Consider the following 9,916-nt stretch of genomic DNA (forward strand, 5'->3'; position numbering starts at 1 on the left):
ATAAATATTTTAAAATAAATAAAATAGTAAACTACAGGCACCCTAATAGCTTAATTTGCATTAAGTTGTTATGGTTCCTGTAATGTAACATGTTAAATAAAACAAAAACAAATAGTAAGTAAGTGCAACGTCCTGGTTTTGTTTAATAAATTATACAAAATAATCCCACAAAAAATTATTTTAAGAAATTAAAATGTGTTCTTCTACTACAAATTACAACTAAATTGCACTATAAACAAGTATTTAGCACCATTAACAGAATTTTAATTATTTTTATCACCAGTCCAAAAATTTCAAACACAAATTATAAATTTTTGAACATTTTAAAGTCTTCTTGGACGTAAACGTGAAAAGTGACGGTCAACCATTACCTCCAATGGTGGGCGAGGTGTTAAAGCAATGTTTATTGGAAGCTGCCCTGTTCGAGACTCCCAATTAACTTGTAAGTCACCTGAGGCTATTCGTAGTACGTCAGCCATCATTGGATATATATGGGCAATAGTGTTTTTTTCATAGATTTTCTTTATATTCCAAGTTTTACTCCTTTTAGAGAAAAATGGTTTGAACCGCAAGTCCCCAATGTGTCCAGTGCCTGCTTGTTCTTTCTGTATAGTAGCCTGTTCTCTGCCTACATTGGCGTTGTGGGCCAAAACAGCCAGTTGTGTCCTGGCTACCATCCCATCCATCGTGAAATGTACTCTTTTGGGACGGTATTTTAATACCAGGCTATGAAAGACTTCCAGTGAGCCCGTGTGGCAAAAATGAACCAAATGTGGAAAATCTTTCTCTAATTTTGAATCGGTGACAAAGCTTTGAAGTTTGGAGTATGCCACTCCATTTTCTTTCAACCAGGATTTCTGTTCAAGAGTTTGATCATATTCCGCATGTTGAAATTTTTTGTAAAGTGTTGCAGAGTCCCATTCATGTTCATTTATAATGTGATGCATTACCGACAGCCATTTTTCTTTTAACAAAATTGGATTTCCTTTGCTGTACGAACAAGCTGCCCACATGTGATTTATTATCGAATTTTGCCACGGAACCAATTCCTTGTACATCGCTTGGCGACATATGGTTGAAAGTTTTAACCGAATGCTCCTACAATAGTGCCATATATCGAATTGGTGATTAATGGCTTTGTATCACTCTCTCATGATTTTCCTTATGCTTACATGACGATCGGTAACGAGAATTGAAATTAGAATTTTGTCGGCTAGTACTTGGTCCATGCAACTTTTGAATGCCAGTGATTCCATAGCAACGGATGATTTTGAGTCACTCACTTGACTTGATTTTTCCTCCAAAAGTGAATACGTGCAGTACTTGGCATTAAATCCAGGGCTGTCACATTGCCCATCTCCTGACAGACATACAATTTTTCCACGTAAACCATCTATCAATAATCTTCTTTCTTTCTTATAATGATGATCAATTATTGGAAATAAAAATTGTTTTTGATATATGTAATGTATGGATTGTGAAATAAACTGCACGCCAAAAATTGCAAATAGTTCCGCAACTTTAGCAAAGTGCGAACCACTGAACAAAATTGATGTACTTGCTAATAAATTTCCACAAGAACGGTTCCCAATCATAGGCTGGCTGCTCCAAAATTTGCAACGATGATTTGATTCACAGACAGTGTATACTTTTAACAAAGTGCCTGATATAATTTTTTCAGTGGTTGTTATCGGAGCGTTACATGTTTCGTGAAAAGTACATGTTTGAACCTTTTTGATCAATAAATCGAGAGAAGTTTCAAACACAATAAACTTCTTCTCGGAAACATAATCCTCAGGAGAGGGCTCTGGTTAAAATGTTAGATCGCCAATATCGGTTGTTTCTTCTTCAGGACTGTAAATCGGATCATTGAATTCAGAAACATTCAGAGTTGCATCCATTTCCGATACTCTTGTAATTGAAGAAATGTTGGAGAATGGCGTATCTATATTTTCTACAGGAACGGACTGTTGTGAATTTGGGGATAACAGTAGTTCTGTCTCCATTGGCATTGCACCTGGCATAGTGCAAACCTTTTTTTTTTAGTATCTGTTTGCTGTACAATTGCAGCGTTTGATGAATTGTCAATGGATCGTGCCAATTCTTCTGTAGGACCAGTCCAAGTCCAGACATCCCTTGTTCGATTCAAACCAATTATATTGGTGGATACATCTCTTGTTTGAATTACATTTTGGGTTTGTGTAGACCTGCTCCGCCTTCCGTAGTATTTTGAAGTTGATACACCTTTGGCAATCATTGTTAAGTTTGTGGTGTTGGTAGCTATGTTCCTAAATGATTTATCTAAAGCCAATTTGTAATGGAAACCTGATAAATATTCGTGATCGTAAATAGATGTCTCGCCTTCTGCTGATTCCTCAGTTAGCATGCAAGCAACCTCTGTTGGAGCAACGAGGTGCTCTGAAGGAGCAACGAGGTCCTCTGTTGGAGCACTGTGTCCCTCTGTTGAAGCACTGCGGTCCGCTGACGGAGCACTGAGGTCTAACATTTCTATATCACTAATGTTTTCTGCTCTCCTTAAAGACATATCGTGTAAAGTTTGTAAAACTTGATGAGGGATGACAAAAGAAAATAAGAATAAAATGTAGTGTGATTGTTGGCGCCAACACTTCTCTTAATTAATACTGACATTTTTTTGACATTGTTAATTTTGACAATTAAAACTATAATAATTTTTTACATTTAGTAAACTCAAAAATGGACGACGAACACATAAATATACAGGCATTGAAGACTACATATACGTCACGTATTGAAACACCTGTACCAATTGTGACTGTAAAATGTGCGATTCACAAAAAAAACAATATCACTTGTGTTCAAAATTTTTGCACACATTCATGTATTCTTATTCTACTGTTAACAATTACTCTGTACCACTGAAAACTTAATAAAACACCAAAAAGCACTGGTCCAGCTAGGGTTATCCCATTTTTATTTGCAAACATAGCAGTTTCAAAGAAAATGCTATGTTTATAAATGGGTAAATTCAGCCTCTAAATACTCTAGTGGCTGTCTCATTGACAGCCACTAGAGGTGCTTGCGTGCTTCTCAACTGTGAAAATCACAGTGAGAGCACGCAAGCGTTCATAGGAAAACATTGATAATGCTCTTGCCGCGCGTACGCATTAAGCCGATGGGGCGGAAAGGAGGAGGGTCGGAGGCAGAGAGCTCCCCGCACAGAGCTGGAAAAAGGTAATTTTTACCCCTTTTCCACTTTCCAGAGCCGGTTGGGAGGGGGACCCTGAGGGTGGGGGCACCCTCAGGGCACTATAGTGCCAGGAAAACTAGTATGTTTTCCTGGCACTATAGTGGTCCTTTAAAATACATATACAGTGCAGCAAGTAAAGTAAATAGCTTTTTATTTTCATTATTATATATATTAATGGAGGACATGTGACTGTTTACAAATAGACAAAGTTAGAAAACTAAATATTCTTATGTATATATGGAATTTATTTTTATGAGGTTTTTTTTGTTTAAAATTATGTTATCCTGAATTAAATTTGTTTATAAGTAGTAGCCTCAAAATGAAACAATTGAGATCTAAAAAGTATATATGCACTTTATATTTAATGCACTTTAAACAACTTAATCGCTGGCTATACATGATCGATATAAAAATAACAATAATAGGAATATGCTTTTGTCAATTATTCGTTATATCAAATACCTAAGTGCATGATAGATATGTATTGTTGACACCCCCTTTTTTTTCTTTAAAACGCAAACATGTATGAGCGCATGACAACCATGTGTGTACAGTGAGAAGATAATGAATTTCGAATAGAACGCAAACGTTTCCCACGCTGCTGGAACGCAGAAATACGTATGCGTAAGAATGAGTCACGAACCTGGAACCGCAGTGCAAGAATGCACCCACGGAGCCACCAATCAACTGTCAGAGAGTATACCTATACAATGTGTATGTTGGGGGAGGTAATTTAGGCAGGAATTATTGTTAAAATGCATTCTGTAAACTTGGGATTTTACAATTTTTAACGAAGTCCCTGAGAAAGTTTCAACATTGGAACAAAACGCGTATTTATATTTTTTTGTGTCTCTATTTAAAAGGCAGCAGAGAGACATAGGTTTCCTAGTTCTTCTATCCTGAGGTAGGAGTTCCTTAATACCTCCTAGCCAGAGAAGACCTCCCAGGGATCAATACTTCGGGGATCCACAAAACTACTGGCCGGGTATTGAATATACTAGGGGCAGCTCATGGAGAAGCGGACAGTCTTCCTACCCACGCTCCAGGAATCAGTCCTTTCGACCTTCAGGTAGAAACTTCTGACTATCCAAGGGAAGTGGGAGCCAGACTATTATCTTTTAGGCAGGTCTGGAATTAGAACATTCAAGACAACTGGGTGCAAGACATCATAAAGAAAGGCTACAGTCTAGAGTTTCGCCAAAAGCCAAAGAGAAACTTCTTTATTGCTACTCACATTCCTGCCAACATAACCAAAGAAAAGACACTAAGGGATTATGTGGAAGTTCTATTAAAAGAAAGGGTAATTATTCAGGTACCCCTCAGATAGATATTCAGGGGAATCTCCTCTCTTCTTGGTCCAAAAGAACAAGGACATCCCGCTTGGGCATCAGCTGATCGAGGACTCATGGGTCGGGGGGGCCTACATATAGCCGCTTCCAGCTGTGGTCCTCACTGCTCAGCGGGAACCCCACTTAGACTGCACACACTGCCAGTCACACGCCCAGCACATACTAGCTGTACCATGTTGATCCAGGGGCCTCCATAAGTTACTTAAAAAAGCCCATTGCTGTCTACTGCTATGTAGGTTTTTCATACTGTAAAATAATTTTGTTGTTACTAGCCTGCAATTACATAGCCATTGTGACCACTCAGACTGCAATGTACTACCTCTACCGAAGTAACAGACCTCAGCTCAGCCTTACTATGTACTACATTGTATAACCTGATAAGCTCATATCCTAGCCTGTTAGCAGACTATATAAAGGGATAGACCCCTAGGTTCAAGCGAGCTAACAAGACTGGGTAGGGCCATAACTATTGTTACAAGAGACCCCTAGCACAGGAACAGCCACACGGTGTGATATGCTAATATAGAAATGCTTTTTTCTCAGATAGACATGAGCTCCTGCCCTACCGCCGGTGCTCACTGATACCGACTCTAAGTAGTGTACCTTCCATTGAGATAAGCCTGTACAATTAACAATGTCATAAGTACTAAGCGACACAGTTCACCATGTTCAAGTTTTAATAACCTTTAAAAATGAGGCACCGTTATCTAGGAAATGTTACTTACAGATGTGATTTCCCTAACATGTACCTACTATTGCACATTTCCCTTTTCTTTTTTCTGTATCCCATCTCTATTGCCTCAATAAAACAAAGATTGACAAAAAAAAAAAAAAAAAGAACAAGGACAAATGGAGACCCATCTTAGACCTCAGAAGAATCAACAAAAATTTAAACGTCAGGAGTTTCAGGATGAAATCTATCAGGACTATTGCTCCAGCGGTCCAGAAGGGGAACTTCTTAGTCTCAATCGACCTCCAGGATGCTTATTTACATATCCCTATTACTCCAGGACATCAGCATTTTTTTCAGGTTTGCATGGAAGGGGCAACACTTCCATTTTCAGGCCCTACCATTAGGCCCAAGTACTCCCAGGACTTCTTTTAAAAATCTTGGTAACTCTAGTAGCAAGAACTTCAGGGATAAACCCATTACACTACTTGGACGATCTACTTTTAGTATCCCCGGACCCAAGAACTGTAGTATTCCAGATATATGTGGTACTGTCGGAACTCCAGAGATTTGGGTGGTTGGTAAACTACGAGAAAAGCAGTTTGATACCTGCCCAGAGGAGAACATTCTTGGGGGCCGACTTCGATACAGTCCACAATTCAATCTCACTATCCCAAGAGAGAATAAAGAGGATGTTTCACTTAATTTCTCTGTTCATCAGAGAATGTTGGGTCACGGCAAGAACATTTATGCAACTCCTGGGAGTTCTAGGCTCCATGATTGGCCTGATAAAATGGGCCCAGTGCCATCTGCGGGGATCTCAAAGAGCCTTCTTATCCCAATTCAACAGGAACAAGGGGAATTGGAATCAGCTGTTGAAGGTATCTCAGACTACAAAACTTCATCTCACTTGGTGACTGAGGAGGAAGAACGTGACCAAGGGTTTCCCTTGACAGACCCACAGACTCAAGTGCACAAGGATGGGGAGCACATTGCCAAGACCTGGTAGCTCACGGTAATTGATCAAATAAGAATTGATATTCAAATATATATATATATTCAAATATTCAAAGCTCTCCAGAAGTTCAAGACGATCTTGACTCACAAGTGGATTTATATTCGATCAGACAAGGCGGCAGTGGCATACATACATCATAAATGATAAGAGAAATATGCCCCATATTGATAAGGGCTCAGCGATATATTCAGGGTCTTTCTGCAGTCCACTTTCCAGGGATCCAGACGGCTGTAGCGGATTTCCTGAGCCGTGTAACCATGGAAAGATTCGAATGGCAGTTATGTCAAGAGGTCCTTCTGGAACTAACACAGCTATGTGGAGTACCCCAGATAGATCTGATGGCTACAACCAGGTATCGAAGTATTTCTCCAGACACTTCGACCCAATGGAGTTTCAGCCTGATATACATCTTTCCTCCCATTCCTCTGATTTATGCAGTCTTGAGGAAGATCCGGAGAGAAAGAGTAGAGGCCATAGCCATCATCCCCTTTTGGCCAATGAGACCTTGGTTCCATATGGCGATTCGTGTGAGTCAGGAACGTCCAAGGTGTCTTCCAGTCTGACCAAATCTTTTTTCAAGGTCTTCTGTTTCACCCAGACCCTCAGGCTCTGGATTTGATGGCATGGAGACTGAGCGGGAATCTCTTATAGGCATGGACATAACAGAATCTGTTATCAAGACTTTAAAGGGGCACTATAGTCACCCAGACCACTTCAGCTCAATGAAGGGATCTGGGTGCCAGGTCCCCCAGGTTTTAACCCTTCAGAGAAACTGCTATGTTTACATTGCAGGGTTAATCCAACCTCGAGTGGTTGTCTTCCTGACAGCTGCTAGAGGTGCTTCTACGACGCTGGATGCGCGTGCAGAACGTCCATAGGAAAGCATTGAGAAATGTTCTTGCCGCGCATGCGCATTCCGCTCCACTCGGGAGCTGACTTTAGCGAGGGAGGAGAGGTCACCAGTGCCGAGGGAGCCCGGCGCTGGATTAAGGTAAGTAACTGAAGGGGTTCTAACCCCTTCGGCGCCAAGGGAGTGGGACCCTGAGGGTGGGGGGGGGGGGGGGGTGGGGGTCCTAAGGATGATATAGTGTCAGAAAAACAAGTTTGTTTTCCTGACACTATAGTGATCCTTTAAGTTCCTTTAAATATTCCACCTCTTCGTCTTAGTACAAGATATGGCAGGTATTTGTCAGTTGATCCTTGAAACAGGAGTTGGACATCTCTCCACCATCTGTAGCTACTATTCTTGGGTATCTTCAATCTGGATTTGAAAAAGGTCTAAGTTACAACACACTGAAGGTCCAGGTTTCTGCACTATCAGCATTGACAGATATTCGTTGGGCACTAGACCCTCTAGTGATCAGATTCATGAGGGATGTCATTAAAATGCAACCTCTACTGACAGTTTTTATGCCAACATGGGATCTCCAATTGGTGTTACAGGCTTTGACCAAGCCACCTTTTGAACCTCTGAGTCTGACGTTGCTTACGCAGAAGGTACTGTTGCTAGTAGCAGTCTCCTCTGCTAGGAGAATCTGTGAGCTCCAGGCTTTGTCCTGTGATCCAACCTTTACAAGCTTCCAACAAGAGAGTTTGCCAGAATTCTTGCCAAATGTAATTTCTAAGTTCCACCTCAACCAAGACATCAATTTGCCTTCATTCTATCCTTCTCCAAGATCACCGGAGGAGGAGAGGTGGCATACACTCGATGTAGTGAGAGCTCTCTCTATATAGAAAGAACAGGCACATTCCGGAGATCCCACAGACTCTTCATTTTACCGATAGATCACAGAAGGTGTGAAGCGGCATCTACCTCGACGTTACATGGGTAACAGCTGCTATTTCCAAGACTTACCAAGTACAATCCCTACCAATAATGAAGGGTATTAGGGCTCATTCCACACGTGCTGTGGCAGCATCTTGGCCTACTGTGGCAAACTTCTTCAGACTCAATTTGCAAAGCTGGCAATAGGTCCTCTATAAACACATTCATCAAGAATTACAACTTGGATGTTAGATCTGTTAATGTGGCTCAGTTCGGATGAAATGTCCTCGACGCTGTCCATGCCTCTCATTAAAATCATTTTCTAACTATTTAATAAACATATTTTGCTCTACCAGCCCATCGTTCCTTGAGAGAGCTACCTTACTGTCATCCTAATCAATGTCTGACTTTCTTGAACAAATCACTGATCTCAACCAGGGACAAGATGATTGTAACGGATTTAGGGGTGATTATTTCTGATGACTTAAAGGTAGGCAGACAATGTAATAGAGCAGCAGGAAATGCTAGCAGAATGCTTGGTTGTATAGGGAGAGGTATTAGCAGTAGAAAGAGGGAAGTGCTCATGCCATTGTACAGAACACTGGTGAGACCTCACTTGGAGTACTGTACACAGTACTGGAGACCCTATCTTCAGAAGGATATTGATACCTTAGAGAGAGTTCAAAGAAGGGCTACTAAACTGGTTCATGGATTGCAGGATAAAACTTACCAGGAAAGGTTAAAGGATCTTAACATGTATAGCATGGAGGAAAGACGAGACAGGGGGGATATGATAGAAACATTTAAATACATAAAGGGAATCAACACAGTAAAGGAGGAGACTATATTTAAAAGAAGAAAAACTACCACAACAAGAGGACATAGTCTTAAATTAGAGGGACAAAGGTTTAAAAATAATATCAGGAAGTATTACTTTACTGAGAGGGTAGTGGATGCATGGAATAGCCTTCCAGCTGAAGTGGTAGAGGTTAACACAGTAAAGGAGTTTAAGCATGCGTGGGATAGGCATAAGGCTATCCTAACTATAAGATAAGGCCAGGGACTAATGAAAGTATTTAGAAAACTGGGCAGACTAGATGGGCCGAATGGTTCTTATCTGCCGTCACATTCTATGTTTCTATGTTTCTATGTTTCACCTGGCACCCCGACTGGGTACCTCTGTTGAAGGATGCTCCTAGCGCTTTCTGAGGACTCCAAGAACTGCAGCAGACACCATAACCACCGTAGACTCCTTCAGGTAGCAGAACAGGAACAAGCTCTTACAAGAGCTTAGAAGTGATATAGCAAGGGAGTATGAATAGCATATCAATCCCTTGTAGCAAATTCCCCCAATAAGAGACCGCACTCCAAATTGAGGGTGAAGTAGAACTCAGGTTTAATGGCACACACTCTGCTTTTATGCAATTCCCCCCTGCAAGGGAGACGCCCACAGACAATTATGCATTACCCAATCACACAATGGTTACATCCCACAGATTCCCTCCCCTTAGCCTGAGAGGTAACCCAATTATACATACAATTCAAACATACTTTTTACCCAACTTTCATAACTCTAATACCATACATCCAATATTAATAACAGTTACTATTATTAATCAGCACATTCCAAATACAAACATACCCAAAAATCATTCGAAATCCGCAAGCACATTTTCATGCCCAAAACAGTTCCATGGATTTGGGCTGTGCGGTCGGTCTATTTTACACCGAGAAAATGACTAAGTCCCATTCGAACGAGCGTTCGAATCTTCGAACGGGACTTAGTCTCCAGCCGCGGTGTTGAAGAAGGTACAGGTCAGCGGTGTTCGTGCAATTGGGTAGCCGCAAACAGTTCCATAGATTTGGCTGCACACACCACTGACCG

The sequence above is a fragment of the Pelobates fuscus genome, chromosome 3 (genome assembly GCF_036172605.1).
Source record: "Pelobates fuscus isolate aPelFus1 chromosome 3, aPelFus1.pri, whole genome shotgun sequence".
NCBI lineage: Eukaryota > Metazoa > Chordata > Amphibia > Anura > Pelobatidae > Pelobates > Pelobates fuscus.